The following is a 19,891-nucleotide window of genomic DNA, read 5'->3' on the forward strand; positions in this document are numbered from 1 at the left end:
TTCCACAATAGAAGCAAAGTGAGTACACACCTAACTTTAAATGGAAAGCAAATGCTTGTTTAGGATTGATCATTGTTTAGAAGTTGTCTGTTTACCCGGCAGTTCCTCTATATTTGCACTTGGGGCTGTAAATCATCCACTGATCCTACTCTTGAGGGAAGCTTGAAGTTAAAATGGGGTGTGCACAGTGAAATAAGGTTTCAAATAGGTTTTCTCCACAAAAACTTCAGGAGTGTAGAAATTCTGCATTATAAGGCAAATATAAAGAATGTCATCCTCTAGTCTCAAAGAAAGCTCAGTTATTCCACCAAAAAGAATGCAACCATACTCAAAGGCAACTTATTCGAAAAATAGAAGGTTGATGCTCTATTCAGTAGTTAACGTGAAGAAAAAGAATTTCACATTCCGTTTGTATATTCAACTGATGCAGCCAAGATCCTTCAGGTTATCTAAAAGCGCTCACCAGGAAACGCAGATGGGTTTAAGTGTCAGTCAGTTGCAGTCTGCTAATTTGGTTGGAGGCCTTCGCAAATGTTTGGTGACGTTTGCAAATGACAGCCAGGCAAATAGGAATGATACAGTAGCCCACCATTTGGGGATCAGCTCTTGTATAGGAATAAAGGAACAGGAACATTTGCAAATAAGGGATCAAGAAGATAATAGTCCACAGCCAAGAGGGTACGGACAGCAGCCGTGTTTTTAAGGAGTGCATCCAGGTTGGTTCTTCTCTCAGTTTTTCAGGAGGTTGCTGGATGTGCTCCAGTGCTAGTCTGTTGTAAGACTCATTGATTTCAAAGACATAGTAAAATGCTGCCGCACTTGCTATTAAGTATAATCCCACACCAATCCATCCCATCCTCTGATGGAAGTTCATCATTCTCCATGCTTTGAACCTTCCTCCGCTGGAAAACACGGGAACGAACAGCCAAGAGGAGGGAGCGCGGGTGACCCAACCCTTGTCACCCCGCCGCCTCTCCTGCCGAGCCGCTCTTTGAGTCCATACCTTCCACCGCCCACCTGGGGCCTGCCCCTTTCGAACTCTGCTTCCGGTGCCGCGCGACATGGCTGCCGTCACGTGAGGAGGGTCCAAAACCAAGACTTTCTGTGCTTCACTTCAGACTGTTTCCCCTTAACAGGCAGTGTCACCTTCACTCTTGTCCGCAAGCTGATGAGCTTGACGTCTGTAATCTTCAATACTTGCTAAATAAATAAAAGGGGAACATATAAGAAAAGAGCTTAGCAGATGACATATTTCTGAAATCTTTTGAGAGGCTGCAGTGGATGCAAAATAGCCTTTTACAGTTCTTGTCAGCTCTGAGAATTATGGGCACTGGTTAATTGTGTTTGCTTCTCTCAGCCCCTTCCCGGTGTAAAATAAATGGTTTATTCGTGAAGTTCAGTTTTTTGCTTTTTGCTTTCCCTGGACATCAGTGCTCTATGGAGGGATTTCAGGAGCTGACTTCTTCCTAACACAAATAATGCAGCCGCTACAGCAGGGGTCAGCAAACTTTTTCAGCAGGGGGCTGGTCCACTGTCCCCCTGTGGGGGAATGGACTATATTTTGGAGAGAAAAATGAACGAAGTCCTATGCCCCACAAATAACCCAGAGATGCATTTTAAATAAAAGCACGCATTCTACTCATGTAAAAAAAACACTGATTCCCAGACCATCCGGGGGCTGGATTTAGTAGGCGATTGGGCCAGATCCAGCCCCCAGGCCTGAGTTTGCCTACCCATGCACTACAGCAGCGGTTCTCCACCTGTGGGTCCCCAGATGTTGTTGGACTACAACTCCCATCTTCCCTGAGCTCTGGCCTTGCTACCTAGGGCTTATGGAAGTTGTAGTTCAACAACATCTGGGGACCCACAGGTTGAGAAAGGCTGCGCTACAGGATCTGGAAGGCAGGAAGGGCTGTAGGCATCTCTGCTCAACCCCTCCCCCCAAAAAAAAATCTTATACATTTAAAGCCACCTTAAAACACTAGCCTGGAAGTCATGGGTGAGCAAGAACTGTATGCAGGTGAATGAGCAGTCAGGCAGAGGAAGGAGCCCTCCTCTTAGCTTAGCCCCATTGCTGGAGGGTGGTGTTAACATTTTCCAAGCGAAGTGCTGTATTTTGTGTGATGTATTACATCAGGGGGCACACCTCAATGATATACTGTATTTTTTGCTCTGTAAGACTCACTTTTTCCCTCCGAAAAAGTAAGGGGAAATGTCTGTGCATCTTATGGAGCGAATGCAGGCTGCGCAGCTATCCCAGAAGCCAGAACAGCAAGAGGGATCACTGCTTTCGCTGCGCAGCAATCCCTCTTGTTCTTCTGGCTTCTGAGATTGAGAATATTTTTTTTCTTGTTTTCCTCCTCCAAAAACTAGGTGCGTCTTATAGAGCGAAAAATCCGGTAATTACAGTGTGGATGTAGACATGCGTTGGATGTGTTTTCACAGGCACTCGTGAGAGAGATAAGGTGTGCAAAGCACCCAGCGGCATTATGTCAGTTGTTCAAGCATCTAGATGTTCGAAGGCTGCGTGCTCTTTTGTTGTGTACAACAAATATGGAGCAAAAGAGTATATTATTAATTATTTTAAAATGTTTCTCATTGTTTTCAACTATTTTCACTGATAGATTTCACAATTACTGTAAACCATGGCTGTTAATGGGACGCGGGTGGCGCTGTGGGTAAAACCTCAGCGCCTAGGGCTTGCCGATCGCATGGTCGGCGGTTCGAATCCCCGCGGCGGGGTGAGCTCCCGTCGTTCGGTCCCAGCTCCTGCCCACCCTTAAGTGCAAGTAGATAAATAGGTACCGCTTTCTAGTGGGAAGGTAAACGGCGTTTCCGTGTGCTGCGCTGGTGCTGGCTCGCCAGAGCAGCTTCGTCACGCTGGCCACGTGACCCGGAAGTTTCTCTGGACAGCGCTGGCCCCCGGCCTCTTAAGTGAGATGGGCGCACAACCCTAGAGTCGGACACAACTGGCCCGTACGGACAGGGGTACCTTTACCTTTACCTTTTATGGCTGTTAAAGTAGTATAATGTGGTATTCCTAGTTAACAGCTTATAACCACATAAGTGAAACATGGTGATTCAAGAAATCCACTTGTACACGTCGACGACACCAGTAGACCAAAAGAAAATAGTGTCTCCCTCTCCACCCCTCTATTTTGCAGTTGAGACGATTTGTTCATCTTTCTGCAGTATTCAGTTTGAATTTATGCTGCCTCTATTTTGTAAGTGTAGCTACATTGGTATAATTCATTGCCACAGATTACCATTTAATGACTTCCCTGCTGAATGAGATTTGCAGCTAGACAATCTCTTCTAATATATCCAAGAACAGATGAGAAATGTTGTCAGGCTTTGCCTACTGACAATTCAGTATCCCATGTACTAACCGTGAACTAATTTATTGCACCGTCTATGCACAAGAAGGAGGCATCAGCAAGCTTGAGGGAAACCCAAAGGTTGTAGGTGTACAAAACAACTTTAAGAGGGAACCACATCTGTCCAATAAGGATGAAGCATGCCCTGTGGCCTTTGGCTGACTGCCCTGGGGGAACTGGGGGGAATGAGGCAGAAATGGAATGGAGAATCCCACGAGAGGTCATGACTCACCGGCTGGAACCCTGAACACTGCAAACTGTTGATGTGTTTTAGGTCCCGCTTGTTATCTGCATGTTCAGTATTATTTCTGCATTCACACCCATCTTCTATCACTTTCTTTTAACTCCCATTTTTTTCTCCTCCCCTCCATATTTTTTTAAATTTGAAAGTAAACTTGGATGAAGCATGGGTGCTTTTTTAAAATAAATGCATGTGGTTTTTGAATTGCTTGTTGTACAGCTTCAGATCTCTCTTAGCTTGATGCTGGGGGAAGAGCGCTGAAATGCTAACAAACACCGACCTGATGGGTGGCAGAGAAGACAATTGCTGGAAATAAGGGAGGCAGCTTTTTGTTTGTGCTCGGTCAAGAACATTAAGGTCGGTCGCCGAACTCCCAGATCCTGCTGGGTTGGTGGGAAAGAGGGCAGGACTGTAACCTCAGAAGATGAACTTGTTCCAAATGCGAGTTTTGTGCCATAGTTAATTACCGATTCACAGTTGGGGCATTTGTCTACTACCTGAAACTGATGACTCTCTTCTGGAATTGTGACCTGTGTACCAAAGAGAGGCCCCTTCTCTGTATGAGCCCATCAGAATGCAAGATTCTGTTCAGAGTTGCATCTGTAAGGGAGGTTAGATTGATAAAACAGGGCCTTCTCAGTGGCGGCACTGCTTTCTGAAACTGTGGAAAACAGAGCAAAGCAATATGGCCCCATTTGAGGCCGCTGATCTATTTTTGCCCTGTGTCAGTGCACTCTGTGGTTTGGGTGTATCTCCTAAAAGGCAACAGCCCAAATATGTGCAGTATCTTCAGGCATATGAAAATTTCAAAAATAGCATCCAAATATTGCAATGACAGAAAATAAGTTATGGAGGTAACCTCAGATAAAATAATAAAGCCAAGAGAACAATTAATTAAAAACCTTGGGTAACAGCCATGTTTTTGTCCGGACATCTGAAAGAGCAAAGTCTTCTGATGTGTATTGTCTTACATATATTTATAAATCCCATTGTTTTCAAAGGAGCTTTCAAGGAACTAAATGTGTGGTATTAAGAACAGCATTGTACATAAACAGTCTTTCAACTGGTTGTGAAACAGGGTGATAGTTGGCAAACATTGGGCACTCGGTATGACTTCTTAAATACCAGAACTTTAGTGCTGTGGTTCATCTCTTCCCCCACTCCTGGTTTGATCAGTACACTTTCTTCTGTGGAGTAATTGTGTATGTGTGTTGATCTGTTTTCCATGTAATCCATTTATACGTTGCGTGCTTATTTCCAACCTTCCAGACTTCACTATGATGGTTGCAGAGAGTCTTCTATTCCAATATTCTTCTCCAACAAGATACATGCTAAACTTTTATTTAGATTTATAAAAAAAAAAAAAATCAGACTTGGAAAATGATGAAGTGGTTTAACAACAACAAAATGAACCTATTTTTAATAAAGTAAATGTTGTGTGAATGTGTGCAGAATGAAGGCTGGGGGAGAGGGGAGCATTAGTACCATTACAAACCTCCTTGTTAACACATGTCAGCTAGTTATACACAAGCACTAAATCTTAATGGTACCACCATGAGCATAACATGGGAGGTTCCCCCCTTTTTATATCTCTCCTTATTGCTAGACCTACATATTCAATTGCTCAGATTTCATCCTGTTTCCTAGTGCTTAGATTTGAATGCCCTAGTATATGTCCCATTTAGTACAATCCCTTTAGCCCATGACTCTTCCTGGCTTCCCTTACCATCTGGTCCTTGGCTATGGAGAGGAATTTTTCTTGTATATGCGTCTCCCTAGCAACGAGTTTGCAGTTGATATGGAAAGTAAGCAGTTGCCCTAGCAACAGAGTTACTGATGTGGCAGATCCTCGGCTTTCAGGGTAAAGGCCTGTGACGCTTCAAATGCATTATGCAGGTCTGCTGTAATTATGGAAGTGCCCACTAGTGCTGCTGCCGATTAAGGGGACCGTGAACATCTTTTGTTGCAGCCTTTGTTTTTTTTGGGAGGCGTGGAGCTGGCTAAAGTATTTGCCCTTTGGGGGCCTTTGGGTAGCAAGGTGTTGGCTGCAGACCATGTGGCTTTGTGTGTGTTTATAGGAAACGGGAATGAAGTTCACCCTGAGGACATTTGTTCCCATCCTTTACCTTACTGATGGGAGTTCCCTTCTGAGCCTATGAGGCAGAGGCTGCCAGCCATAAATTTTCTGGTGCCTTTTCTTGTCTCTCTCCTCCTCCTCCTCCTTCCTCCCGACTGTCCTTCCTATGACTTCTCCTCTTGGCTTCTGTGAACCTCCCTGCAGAATATGACATTCCCCTTGCCCTGGTTTATTTCTCTCCTCTCCTCTCCCATGGTATCTCATCCAGTATTTAAGCTTCTGGGAAGTGCCTCCTGCTAAATGATGGAGAATTTCGTTCGGTTCAGCAAGGGGAGGAGAACATTCCAAAGCCTGCTGAGCATTTGCTATTTGACTTCCCACCCCCAGGGAAGTCTAGCTTTATCCCATTATACAGGCAAATGCTGGGATCACCCTTTCTTTACAAGAATTGGTGCTTGCAGAGAAGCTTCATTTGAATGCAGTTTTGAACACCCAAACATTAGCATCCCTTTGTGTGTACCTGCATGCAAATGGTGACATGCACCACTATCTCAAGATTTGTGGGGAGGGTGGGTGTGGTTGCTAAAACTGTAGATTCCTTCTCCTTTACTGTAGACATTTCTCCTTTACTGTTACTGTTTTGAATCTGTAGTGGAGGCAGTTTTCAGTAGGTGTGTTTAGGAATCTGCATTCACTATGATCAAAGAGTTCGGCAGTCCATATAGAGTCCTAATGATCTGAGTGTACATTCCTAAGAAGGAAAACGAAATCTGGTCCTAGTGATTGCTGGGCTGTGAAGTTTTGTGATATGGGCAGGTGTTTTGCTTTTTGCAAAAGAAGAGAGAGTTTCTGGTAATATTCATTCAAATCTGCTGTACCAGTTGCTTCTGCCTCTATAAAGCATAATTATTTCATACATGGTACAGGGACAGGTGGATTGTACCACCATAAGCAAAATACTCCCCCCCCCCAACCCTATTTGTAGAAGTCCCTTTCATATGTACAGGAGGTGGGCAGTTTTGTTCCCGCTCACAGCCCCTTTCCCTGCTACCCCTATGGATGCATCTAGGTGACGGCATGAAATCCTGTGTTCGCAGGCTTTATCCACAGTGTGGACTCTAGCTACTTACGTGGATGTGCATAGTCAGTTTTTTGCACCTTCATATTAATATGCATATAAGGTGAAAAAGTGGAACAATCCTGCTCTCTTCTTCCAAATTTGTTCAGCTGAACATGTGAAAAGTGTTACAGTAAAACCTGGATCCTCTGTTTAATTTCCTAGTTCATACATCATCAAAAGGAAGTGAGTGGCTTGTTGTTTCCCTGGTGTAAATTCCAGCAGTCCTATTGAGCTCTCCTACATCACCATCTAGGTTGGAAAAAAAGAAAGAGATATGCTTCTCCTTAGTCCTAGCCTTTGGGCCCATCAAGGGATATTAGTGCATAGAGTACCTTGGTGAGCAGTCACTAGAGCTCTGCTGCATTACTTTGGGAAAGATTCTACCGTATTTTTCCCTCTATAACACGCAGATTTTTTCTCCTAAAAAGGAAGGAGAAATGTCTGTGCGTGTTATAGAGCGAATGTGTGGTCCCTGGAGCCGAAAAATCAGGCAAAAATCAAATCGCGCTTCACGGAGAAGGGAAACCTGAAAAGAGGAAGCGGCTGCTTTCCTGCATTCTGCCTCAGGGTCTTACTCCCCACCCGCCTCTGTTTCGTTGCTGTGTTTGCTGAAACGGAACAAAGAGCAGGGAAAGCCCCTCCCCTCCAGGCAAGCAGAGGGGAAAGCAGAGTGTCTCTCTGTGCTCCGGTGCTGCTGGGGGAGAGGGAGAGGGGGGGGAGGGGAGAGAGGGGGGGAGAGAGGGGGGGGAGAGAGAGAGAGAGAGAGAGATGGCTGGCTTGGGTGGGGGGAAACTTTTGCCTTTCTTTCCTCCCTCCCGTTAAATCCGTCTTCTGCATTCTTAGCCAGCTGCTTCTCTGCACACCCCTCTCATGTCCCTTCTTTGTTTTTCCTTCGCTCCCCACTTAAAATGTGGTTACAAAGCATAGATCCACATGGATCCTCAGGATCTTTGCATTGGGTCACCCCAAATTCACCATCAGATCACATAGCATGTCTATGGCTACAGCCTGCCCCCCCAAAATCACGCACCCACTGTTGCCTGGGGCTGCAATGGTTCAAAAACGTGGTTAAAAAGCATGGATCCACATGGATCCTCAGGATCTTTGCATTGGGTAACCCCAAATTCACCATCAGATCACATAGCATGTCCATGGCTACAGCCTGCCTCCCCAAAATCACGCACCCACTGTTGCCTGGGGCTGCAATGGTGCAAAAACGTGGTTAAAAAGCATGGATCCACAGGGATTCTCAGGATCTTTGCATTGGGTCACCCCAAATTCACCATCAGATCACATAGCATGTCCATGGCTACAGCCTGCACCAAAAAAATCACGCACCCACTGTTGCCTGGGGCTGCAATGGTGCAAAAATGTGGTTACAAAGCATGGATCCACAGGAATTCTCAGGATTTTTGCATTGGGTCACCCCAAATTCACCATCAGATCACATGTCTGTGGCCACAGCATGAAGCACAAAAATGATACATCCACTGTTTCATTCAGAATGTTTTTTCCCTTGTTTTCCTCTAAGAACGATGTGTGTGTTATGGTCAGGTGCGTGTTATAGAGCGAAAAATACGGTAAATTAGATCCTCTGCTCTGAGGAATTGAAAACCAAGACTCATTGTTGTAACCTTGCTTGGTTCTTAGGGAGATCTGTTCCTTGCAGCAGACCTGGTGGAAAAAGCTATGTTTAAATCCCTGACATAATTTTATTGTTCATTGTTACCCAAGTGGCACCATTTTGCATGGTGTAAAAGTGCTTATTCCTGTGTCCTTTATCCCTTAGTTAATAATATTCTGTCAGTCAACAGAAGGCAGTTTGGCCATATCTACCTAACGATTATGACAATTATTTTTGCTGTGTTCTTTTGCTTACTGCTTTGATAGCTGTGCATAATAATAATAATAATAATAATAATAATAATTTTATTTTATATATATTCAAACTTCATTTGGGTTATCTGTCAAGAAGGACTCTTATTATTATTATTATTATTATTATTATTATGCGCGCGCGCACACACACACACACCCACACCCCTAGGTATGTTTGGTTTGAAATAAGTACCAATTCAGGTTTCTCAGATGCGTCTCTGTGTGTGTTGGCTTGCTTGATAATGGGAGGGGGTGGGAAACTTGAATACATTTTCATCGAAAAAAGAGATTAGGTAGTCCTGTAAGAACAAGCTGTTTGTTCTGTCACCACAACATGGGAAGACAGTTGCATAACCTTGTTTTGGGCAATCAAGTGGGAGAGAGTTGCGCTGAAATCTTGTTTGCAAGAGCAGGCTGGGATGGTTATTTTTTAAAATAAAATGATTAAAATTATAATAAGTTCCTTCCCTTGTCTTACTTTGCTCTGTGAAAGAGTTGTGTTGCATTATACCGCTGCTATGTGCAACACACCTAAGTATGCATTTTATATCATATCTTTTAGTCAGATTATTCTCACGGTAGCCTACATGTTGTAATAAAACATACCTCATCAAAACTCCTCAGATATACACGTGTGCACACATCCCTTCCAATCGGGATTCGTCATGGGACTGAAACAGCCTTGGTCCCGCTGGTCAGTGATCTCCAGCAGGGTAGGGACAAGGGTGAAAGCTGTTTCCTAGTTTTGCTGAATCTCTCAGCAGTTTTTGATACTATTGACCATTGTATCCTTCTGGACTGACTAGAAGGGTTGGGAGCTGGGGGCACTGTTATACAGTGATTCTACTCCTTCCTCCTGGGCCGTGTCCAGAAAGTGGTGTTGGGGGATGAATATTCAGACCCCTGGACTCTCAGTTGTGGGGTGCCTCAGGGTTCCGTCCTCTCCCCCATGCCTTTCAACATCTATATGAAGCCGCTGGGAGAGATCATCAGGGGGTTTGGGCTGAGTGTTCACCAATATGCGGATGATACCCAGCTCTACCTCTCTTTCAAATTGGAACCAGTGAAGGTCCTGTGTGAATGTCTGGAGGTGGTTGGAGGATGGATGGCGGCTAACGGATTCAGGTTGAATCCTGACAAGACAGAAGTGCTGGTTTTTTTCTAGAATGCAGCAGCAAGACTGGTGACTAGGAGTGGCTTCCAGGACCATATAACACCAGTCCTGATGGATCGTCACTGGCTCTCTGTATGTTTCTGAGCAAAATTTAAAGTGTAGATGCTGACCTTTAAAGTCCTAAACAGCCTTGGCCAAGTATACCTGAAAGAGTGTCTCCACCCCCATCATTCTGCCCGGACACTGAGGTCCAGCTCTGAGGGCCTTCTAGCGGTTCCCTCACTGCAAGAAGCGAACATACAGGGAACCAGGCAGAGGGCCTTCTCGGTAGTGCTGCCCTTCTCTGTGGAACATCCTCCCTTCAGATGTCAAGGAGATAAAGAACTACATGACTTTTAGAAGACATCTGAAGGCAGCTCTGTATTGGGTAATTTTTAATGTTTGGTGTTTTACTATGTTTTATATAAGCTGCCCAGAGTGGTTGGAAAAGCCAGCCAAATGGGCTGGGTATAAATAATAAAATTATTATTATCATCGCATAGGGGGTCCTCAGTAATTAGCTAATTGGGAACCACTGTCTTAAGCCATAGGCATCCACATCCAGTTTGGCTCAAGTTCCAGTGATCTTCCTCCTCCTCTTCCCAGCCCCCTCTGCCCACGGGAGAGGGTGGCTCAGTAGGTTTTAGTAGGAAACATAGCAGAGAAGATCTTTAATTGTTGTACAAGGTAACCTGGCAATGAAGGTCTTTTTTTCTGGTTGAGTAGCGTCAGAATGTCTTTGAGAAGGCATTGGGAGGTATATATTTCTTTGAGGGGCACAATGTCCTAGGAATTTGCTCAGGAAAAGTCAGTCTCTGGGTGAGATGCTCCTAGAAACTGTGTGGAGATTGTAGTCTTAATCTGCTAAAGCATCATTTAAGGTACAGAAATGAATTGATATTTCCAGGACTATAGACTTATCCCTTCTTACAGTCTGTAACTTGCCAAAACTGAGGGAGGAGAACGCATATTTTAACCGAGATGTCAGTTAAAAAGAGATATTTCGTGAAGCGAAACATTATCTGGAAATAATTCCGTTTCTCAAACCTTAAATTTAGGATGATGCTTGCAGTTTGTATTAAAATGTGAGATGGGGATGCAGCAGTGTTGTTGATATGACTAATCTTGGCCTTCCACACTGGCAAATATTTTTACACATCGAAACTAATTTTTGCTGGTTTCACATGCTTTCTCTGCTTCTTGTGGACTAAAAATAGACTTTAAAAGAACAACAACCCGAAAAGCGTTGAGGTGTGACTTCTTAAAATATATTGCCCAAATTAAAAAAACAAAAACTTGAGTGAGATGCTTTTTCCTTCTGTGGCAATTAAGACCCGACTTTCTTGAAACAGTCCCTGTCCAGGAGTACAAAATATGCACCCCATTTTTTTCTTTTTAAAAAGAGGATTGGCTTAAAAAGAAATTCCTGAAAGAACATCTAATTTAGCCTTCAGTTCAAGCAGTATATCTGCTTGGTATATGTACAGGCTGTAAAATAGAAAATGGATATTTCTCTTTTAAGTGGCACCTTTATTGTGGTATAGCATGGTAGATGATATTCTTATTTCAGTATCCTTAGCATTACTCTTCTTCCCATTTTTTGTCTTAAAAGCTTTTTGATGTGCCTCTGGATAATTTTGCCTTTCAAAGCAAAACACAAGTAGTAAATCTAATTGTGTGCTTTAAAAAATTACATGTGATTCCTTGTTTACTTTTTACCTGTTAGGTTTCTTTAAAAAGCTATGTATGTAAATAAAATTGTCAGCTAGTAAAGCAGAACTAGGTTGTTGATAGTTTTGATTTGGCATCCTTGGAGAATGAAAGACAAGTATTTTGAATAAATTTCTGCACAACCTACATGGTTTCTGGGCAGCCCATTGATTCAGTATTCCTGGAATTTCGTTGCTGTTGCTGGAGGGCTTTTTCTCTCTCCCAAGAAGGATGGCACTAAATGGACGCCAGCAATTTTTAAAGTTATGGCCAGTTATTTTCTGCAGCTTTTAAAGGAATTGCAATATATTCTTTTCCTTAACTAAACACACTGCTCTTTTAACTTTTCCATTATGACTGTGACATTGCATGAGCTGCTTCCTCTTCTAAGGTACTTTCCCTAACTTTGCTTCATCCAGATACTTTATCTCACTTCAATTTGTCTATGGTTCTCGTCGGCAACTAAGTTTAGTGATGGAGAAATTGGACCCCGGTCAGGGTAGAGGAATATACACCTAGGTTCATAGTTTAGGGCATCACTTTGTGTATATATGTGTACATATGCCAAGGCTAGTTTGTGCTTGTAGACGGCTGTCCTGGTGTTGCCTTGAACATCACAGAAGTGGAGCTGTTCTTCTGCTCCTCACGTGGTTCTCTCAGTTTTGATCCACCGCCATTCAAAAAAATGCAAGGAAGAAAGTTTGCTTGTGGTGCAAAGAAAATTTCCAGAGCCGTTTCACATAAACAGTAGAGCGGTATCCATAGTCCTCATTTTGCCCTTGGTGGGTAAGCCATTATTCCCGTGCAGAAGGTGCTGGGTTCAATTCCTGACGTCTCCAGGTCACGCTCGTTCAGGGGAGGGGGGAAGGCTCCTGTCTGAGACTTTGGCGAACCATTGACAGTCAGTATTGACAGTGCTGACTTGAATGATCTGGTGGTCTTATGTGGCATGTGTCAAGTTTCCTGTTTAGAAGTTTATGGGTGGCCAGAAGAACCCGGTCAGAAGAAGGACTTCTGCTTGTGCAACAGGGTCCTGTCCTCCCTGTCATGTCTCCCCTGAAATTGGCTGAGGGGGAAGCAGTCAGTGCTCTTTCCTGCGTGTCTTTTGCAAAGGACTTGCCCGTTCCCATTTTAAAAAGAAACATTTAGGAGGAATACGGTCCACTCTATACCCTTTCCAAGACCAGAACAAATGTAATTCTGATCTTGTGGTTGGCAAATCCATCTGTGTTACAGAAACGAGTCCTCCCAATTTTCATTGGGACCACAGCTCATGGTCTCTCTCTCCCCAGCTGAAATCCCGATGAAAATTGTGCCCCAAGTGGGTTGCTTAGCCTTAGGGAAAATGCTCCCTTGGGGTCCACGGGAACCTCCCCGCCCCACCAGGTTAATTGCGGTGCGGCAGTGGGAGTAGGTAGGTTTGCAACTGGGGAACACAAAACTTCTACTCCCTTTGTGCTGGGATTTTGATGTAAAGCTGTTTCTTTTTGCCTAGTATTAAATTTTAAAACATGTATACATCCCAGGTCTGATTGCTACCCAAGCAATTAGAGTGCAGTGGCGCTGTGGGTTAAACCACAGAGCCTAGGACTTGCCAATCAGAAGGTCGGCAGTTTGAATCCCCGCCACGGGGTGAGCTCCCGTTGCTCGGTCCCTGCTCCTGCCAACCTAGCAGTTTGAAAGCACGTCAAAGGGCAAGTAGATAAATAGGTACCGCTCTGGCGGGAAGGTAAACGGCGTTTCCGTGTGCTGCTCTGGTTCGCCAAAAGCGGCTTAGTCATGCTGGCCGCATGACCCGGAAGCTATACGCCGGCTCCCTTGGCCAATAAAGCGAGATGAGTGCCACAACCCCAGAGTCGGCCACGACTGGGCCTAATGATCAGTGGTCCCTTTACCTTTACCTACATGGGGGTTACGTTCTGGGGATCACAACTAAAGTCAAAATCGCATAAAAGTTGCATAAAGTCGAAACACATTGGGTGCAATGACAGGTGGGATTACCAAAGTCTTTTTTCCTGGACATCCACCCCCTTTCTGCCCTTTAAAAAAACGTTTAACACACACACACACCGACAAAAAAAAAGTTTGTAAAGCTGAAAGTTCACAAGTTAAATGTGCATAAGTTGTGGGCTTACTGTAATGTTTAGTTTGGTAAAGGGTCCTGCAACTGTCGCCCTTCTCTGGTTGGTACTGGGTGTTTGAAGACCTGATCCTGTTCCTACCTTGCACATAAAAGTCTTGATTCTAGCTGGTTCTTGTTAGATAAATGTTACACAAAAATGGCAAGCCTTTATGTGATTGCAGTTCCAGAGGAATTCAGTTATTTCCGTCAGTATGTGTGCCATTTGCCTCTGCCTGCGTTGCAAACTGTAGAGATTTAAAACACGTACAGGCTAAACCACTATTCTGTAACATACTGTTTCTACCATTATTGCCTTACCTGCTTGGTGTTGTTGGATATAAAAAAGCACGTGGCTTCAGGTGGTGAGGGGTAGGTTTAGATGTTGGCCAAGCATCACTTTCGATTGCTGATGGCTGGTGCTCTTCCCTTTTACTGAATACAGTAAAATGTCCAAATGTGTGGAGGGCATGTTATGGTATCCAGAGGAGGAAGGAGAGCCAGTGTGGTGTAATGGTTAAGAGTGTTGGACTATGACCTGGGGGAGCAGAGTTTGCATCCCCCACTCAGCCTCACTCACTCCACTGGGTGACCTTGGGCCAGTCACCATGTCCTGGCCTAACCTACCTCACAGGGTTGTGGTGAGGATGAAAGGGAGAGGAGGTGAACCATGTACACTTCCTTGAGCTCCTTGGAAGATAAAGGTAGTGTATGCATGTATGTAAATATAAATAAATAAATAAGAGGGCCATATTTGTGTTGGTAAACTGTGTGCTTGTAGTAGTGCTGCCCTTTTCGTAGGAATTTAGGAAAGTGCCTTATGCCAGGGCACACATCTAGCTTTGATAGCACAGTTGATTTGAGTGTGGAACTGACAACACCAAGGTTTCAGGTTGAATTCGGGTTGACCCCATAAGGGTCAGCTGTATTGCATGGAGTTGGATACTAGATGATTCCCAAGGTCCCTTTCAGCTCTATGATTCTATGAGTTATCCTGTTCTATGAGCCCAACATTGCCTACTCTGACTGGCAGACAGGACGTGGGTAACGCTTTGGTTTAAACCACTTGCCGATAGGAAGGTTGGCGGTTTGAATCCCCACAACGGGGTGAGCTCCCATTGCTCGGTCCCTGCTCCTGCCAACCTAGCAGCTTGAAAGCACGCCAGTGCAAGTAGATAAGTAGGTACCGTTGCGGCAGGAAGGTAAACAGTGTTTTTGTGCGCTCTGGCACTCAACATAGTGTTCCGTTGCGCCAGAAGCGGTTTAGTCCTGCTGGCCACATGATCCGGAAAGCTGTCTGTGGACAAACGCCGGCTCCCTTGGCCTGAAGCAAGATGAGCGCCACACCCCATAGTCTCCTTTGACTGAACTTAACCATCCAGAGTTCCTTTACCTTTGACCTTAGCCTCTGACTGGCAGTGGCTCTCCAGGGTTTTGGGCAGAGGCTCTGATTGGCAATTGCTTTTTTAGAGAGCCACTTGGGAGGAGGGGAGCCTGTTGCTCTGGGATGTTCCTCTCGGATGGGGAAAGCTGGCATCCTTTGAGGGTCTTGGTTTTGGTTCTCAGCAGTTCACTTGCTGCCCCCATCCCCTTATGCTAGAGTAGTGCAGAGGCCGTGGTATCACTGCTCACTAATGCTCAGTTTGTTCACCCAGGACCAAAGACCCAGGAGTTAGTTTTGAATCAAAGGTCTAAAGCTATGAGCTGAAAAGTACCATTTCCCCACAAAAGTAGTCCTGCTAATGCCTGCGTGCTTGGAAACCTTGCTCCTGGCTGCCACAGAAATTTTGCCTCTAGCTATTGGAACTGAAGCAGTGTCTCTCTTCCCTCAAGCTATAGCTGAGTTCTTAATTTCTTAGGCTTCGTCATTGGGAGAGCCACCGGTAGCAGAAACACTGAAGTGGTTTAAAGGCATGAATGTATTTATTACACCTGATGCCTTTCCCTCCAAGGAGATTAGGGCAGGGTTCAGGGTTCAAAATGATCAAGGGGGATGGATTCAGGACAGATAAAAGAAAGCACTGCTTCACGGAGCGTATCGTTAAACTACAGAACTTGCTCTCACGCATAGCTGTCAACTTACAGATTTGAAAATAAAGGACCAGCAGCCTCAAAAATAAGGGATCAGCAGCCAAAATAAGGGATTTTAGTCAACCAGCAGCCAAACGAAGCCTCAAGCAGTGGTTCCTACAGCGCAGTAACCTGGCAAAGGGGATGCAGCAAGGAAAACCACTGTCACCTCTCCGCTGGGAAGCGCTGAGCAAAGGCGAGTCCCCAGGCAACGCGGCTAATTTGATTGCCACAAGGCATGCAAGCTCCACCCCCCAGTCGTTCTTAGACTCCTTATTGGGTGAGCAACGCAGCCAAACAACACAGTTGGAGCCTCCCTCCTCCCTGGCCGGCAGGGAGGGAGGGAGAGGAGCTGCTTCTTTTGAAACCCGTGAAATTTAAGGGACATCATCAATAAGGGACAGCAATGGGACACGGCGCTGGGATAAGGGACTTTCCGGCCAAATAAGGGACAGTAGACAGCTATGCTCTCATGGGAGCCAGTAATGGTCACCAACCTGGACAGCTTGAAAATAGGATTGGACAAATTCATGGAGGATAAGGCTGTCAAAGGCCTACTAGCTGTGATGGCTATGCTCTGCCTCCGCCAGTAATGCTTCTGAATGCTAGCTGCTGGAAACCACAAGAGGGGAGAGTGCTTTTCTGCTTATGCCCTGCTTTGAGGGTTTCCCACAGGCATATGGTTGACCACTGTGAGATCAGGACACTGGACTAGAGAGGCCAATGGTTGTTTATCTTTGCAGCAACCCTGCGAGGTAGGTTGGGAATGAGAGATAGTGGCTGGTCCATGGTTCTTGGTTGAGTGGAGATTTCAACTCGGAGCTTCCCACGCCTCAGACATTCTGACCACCACCACCACCCCAACCTGGCTTTCCAAACGATAGCCAAGCTTGTAAGACAATATGAAACTTGGCTTCAGTTTTGAAATAAGCTACAAGCTTTTATGATGCATCAAAGTCTGTGGGGAATAGAAGTATCCAAGTGCATCCAGGATTGTGTTCCCAGTCTAGGCCCGAAATAGCGTGTGAACTAGGTCATATTCATATTGGATATTGCTCATTTCCAATGTTTGTACTTGTCTGGTACTACTGTCCACTTTAAAAAACTTTAATTCTGTGAAACCTATATAGACTGCATCAAGGGAAGTAAGCCTAAAAGGCTTGGCTTGGTTCAGTCTCCCTTCCTTCCCCTCCTAATTTTGCAAGATATATGTGTAAAAGGACCCCTGACCATTAGGTCCAGTCGTGACCGACTCTGGGGTTGTGGCGCTCATCTCGCTCTATAGGCCGAGGGAGCCGGTGTTTGTCCGCAGACAGCTTCCGGGTCATGTGGCCAGCATGACTAAGCCGCTTCTGGCGAACCAGAGCAGCACATGGAAACGCCGTTTACCTTCCCGCCGGAGCGGTCACAATTTATCTACTTGCACTTTTATGTGCTTTCGAACTGCTAGGTTGGCAGGAGCAGTGACCGAGCAACGGGAGCTCACCCCATCGCGGGGATTCAAACTGCCGACCCTCTGTGGTTTAACCCACAGCGCCACCCACGTCCCTAAGATATATGTGTAGTAGGGGACAATATTAAATGTAGGGGTGTGTTGGAAAAGAATTTATACACAGGAAGAACATCAAAGAAGAAGCTATTTACTAAGGCACCACGGGCCATAAAGGGATGAAAGAGCTTGATCAAATTTGCTTGGGGGAAAACTCCATTGCAAGCACATGGACACTATCAGCCTTTTCCAACCTGTTGCCCTCCAGATGTTTTGGACTCTAATTCCCATCCCTACCCCCCTTTCTGGACTTCCTTCCCCAACCATTAGCCATCCTGACTGGGGCTGATGGACGTTGCAGTCCAAGACATCTGAAGAGCCCCAGGTTGAGGGTAGGCTGGAGTATATGAGTGCTTTGTCTTGGCATTCAGTAGAGTGAGAAATTATCTGTTGACAAAGGCTTGGCCTCCTGTTTGCTGGACACCTGACACTTCGCTTCTGCCTAATGTTTTCCCTCTGCATGTTGTGAAAACTTGCTGAGTGCTGCCGATGGGAACTTGCCCCAGGTATACCTTAGAAAATGTGCAAGGCGATTTGGTGGCTCATCTGAGTAGACTTCCTTTATGTACTTCAGGCATGACTGGGTTTTTTAAAAATCCCTTTAAACATTTGTAATATAGGAAGTGGCAAAATTAAAATGAGGATCTCATTTGTTTTCCTGATGTCAGTATTTGTTATCCTCAGAGAGCCTTGAATTAGTCAGCTGGGTTTGTAAGGTGGAAGTGCAGTGTATTTTAGGTTGGAAACCTATACACACCTGCATGTCAGTAAGGCTGAGTGTACCCTCCATCCATTTAAAAGACATGATTTCCCCCAAAGACTTGGATCTTCATTTAACAAATTTACTGGCAGGGTCAGAAACACAGTTTGGTTAAGCAGCAGCAGCAGCAGCATCAACAATGGTTGAACAGCTCTCCAAAAAAGAGAGAAAAGCCTATAGGGACATGGGACATTGCAAAGTCAGGCCATTGGATCATCTAGCTCAATATTGTCTCCTAAATATTCTCTAAGAACTTGTCCACACTTCTGCTTTTCCTGCTGCTTTCCCCTGGGAAAATCCGCTCGTTACTGAATTCATTTGCTGAATTGGAGCAAATGTCAATTGGGTTTTCTGCAGATTGACGTTTGCTCCGATTCAGCGGTATCAAGCAGATTTCCCCGGGGAAAGCAATGGAGCAAACAGAAAACCACTCAGACCCATGCCTGGAAGCATGGGACAAGTGGAAAACCTCTCGGACCCGTGCTTTCTAGGTATTAGGCGAGCGGAAGTGTGGAAGAGCCCCCTGTCTTGAAGTCTTGAAGGGCGAAGGGGTCAGGGATCCTCTTGCACAAGATATCACTTTCTTAATTTGTAGGTTCTCCTGCCAGCATTCTTACTCCACTGAACTTCCCTGAACTTCCCAAGAATCAAGGAAAGTGTGTCTGTGATCTAATTTTTCATAACTATTCAGAAGCACCTCCCACCAATTGGCTCTTGCAACTGGCTTTCATGAAATGGTTTGTGGAGGTGGCATTCGGAGCAGAAGGCAAGCATTGTTTTGTGCGTGTGTGTGGTGTTTTCCATTTTTTCATACTCTCCTTATTTGAAAAGCACACTTTGTTCCCCTGCCCAAGTTACAGTGTGTTACTACTGCTGATTTAGATAAAAAGGCACCTGGTTTTTTCTTCTTAATAAAAACACTTATTGCAAAGTTATTTTACATTGTCTAAAATGTTGTGTTAATAACTGTGTGACGGAGCTTACAGACAGTCCCACTCCTATTAAGAATGCTTGAAAGGAGTGTAGAAAATCTATTGACTGCGTGAGCACTTTATAATTTGTATGTGCCATTACAGGAGATTGAAATGGCATGTAACTGGCGGTAATGGTTGGCAATTCATTTGTTTTTCTTTAGAAATTCTTCTGCGATTTTATTTGTTCTGTATTAGAAAAATCACAGACATATTTTGCTGAATTCAAATGAATATCTCTTTTTAAAAGATATAAATACCTTAGTTGCTTTGGGCAGCCTCAGCATTGATATGATATGAGGGCCTCAACAATTGCTTGAGAAATAGGTCCAATTTATTTTTGTGTGCCTTACTTCTAATTAAACACCCTCCAGATTGTAGTTTGAGAGAGAATGCAGGCTGCAGTCTTTGAGCAGTGTTATCCAAACATAGGAAGAATAACTACAGTCAAACCTCGAGTTGAATGTGCTTCGGGTGGAGTGCGTTCGAATTGCGCTCTGCGGCAAACTGGAAGTAACGGAGCACATTACTTCCGGGTTTCGGCGTTCGCGCAGACGCTCAAAATGACATCATGCGTGGAAGCGTTGACATGCGCTGTCGCATCTTGCGTTCTGTTCGGGATGCGAATGGGGCTCCGGAACGGATCCTGTTTGTATCCCAAGGTACCACTGTACTTTGGAAGCAAGTACTGTACAGTCATACCTTGGAAGTTGAACGGAATCTGTTCCGCAAGTCCGTTCGACTTCCAAAACATTTGTAAACCAAAGCTCGACTTCTGATTGGCTGCAGGAAGGTCCTGCAGCCAATCGGAAGCCCCATCACACATTCGGCTTCTAAAAATAGTTCGCAAACTGGAACAGTCACCT

The 19,891-nt window shown here is 44.9% G+C and overlaps 1 protein-coding gene and 1 pseudogene across 11 annotated transcripts in view; one reads left to right on the forward strand and one right to left on the reverse strand.

Annotated features, from left to right (window-relative positions):
* Window positions 1-19,891, forward strand: part of FOXN3 (forkhead box N3) — a 193,323-nt gene that overhangs the window by 61,919 nt on the left and 111,513 nt on the right. The gene's annotated exons all lie outside the window — the stretch shown is intronic.
* LOC310844441 (lysosomal enzyme trafficking factor pseudogene) overlaps window positions 106-19,891 on the reverse strand; it is a 31,237-nt pseudogene continuing 11,451 nt past the window's right edge. For both annotated transcript variants that reach the window (XR_014568669.1, XR_014568680.1), the window contains one exon: window positions 106-1,200. The product of XR_014568669.1 is annotated as a lysosomal enzyme trafficking factor pseudogene (transcript). The remainder of the gene's footprint in view (window positions 1,201-19,891) is intronic.

This window comes from Podarcis gaigeae (assembly GCF_964106915.1).
Source record: "Podarcis gaigeae genome assembly, chromosome: 1".
Taxonomy (NCBI): Eukaryota; Metazoa; Chordata; class Lepidosauria; order Squamata; family Lacertidae; genus Podarcis; species Podarcis gaigeae.